The sequence below is a fragment of the Sinocyclocheilus grahami genome, unplaced genomic scaffold, assembly GCF_001515645.1.
Source record: "Sinocyclocheilus grahami isolate Dianchi unplaced genomic scaffold, SAMN03320097.WGS_v1.1 scaffold136.1, whole genome shotgun sequence".
Lineage (NCBI taxonomy): Eukaryota > Metazoa > Chordata > Actinopteri > Cypriniformes > Cyprinidae > Sinocyclocheilus > Sinocyclocheilus grahami.
This window is the reverse complement of record NW_015505315.1, coordinates 2,159,558-2,159,827: the sequence shown is the minus strand read 5'-3', so window position 1 is coordinate 2,159,827 and position 270 is coordinate 2,159,558.

Below are 270 nucleotides of genomic sequence, written 5' to 3'. Positions count from 1 at the left end.
ATCGGGGGTGAGTAAAACACAGCCTAATTTTTATTTTTGGGTGAATAAACAACTTCTGCATCCAGAAAGTTCATGTATGCTGGTGCATAACACTTCTATCATTATAAACATTGTTTTTAAAAAATAAATTAATGAATTCAATTCGTCAAAAGAGATTGTAAAGACTTTTAAATTTTTACAAAGATTTCTAGCTTTCATTGATTTGAACTTTTCTTTCATCAAGGAATCCTGAAAAACTGTATCACGGTTTCACATTTTTGTATCAAAAAA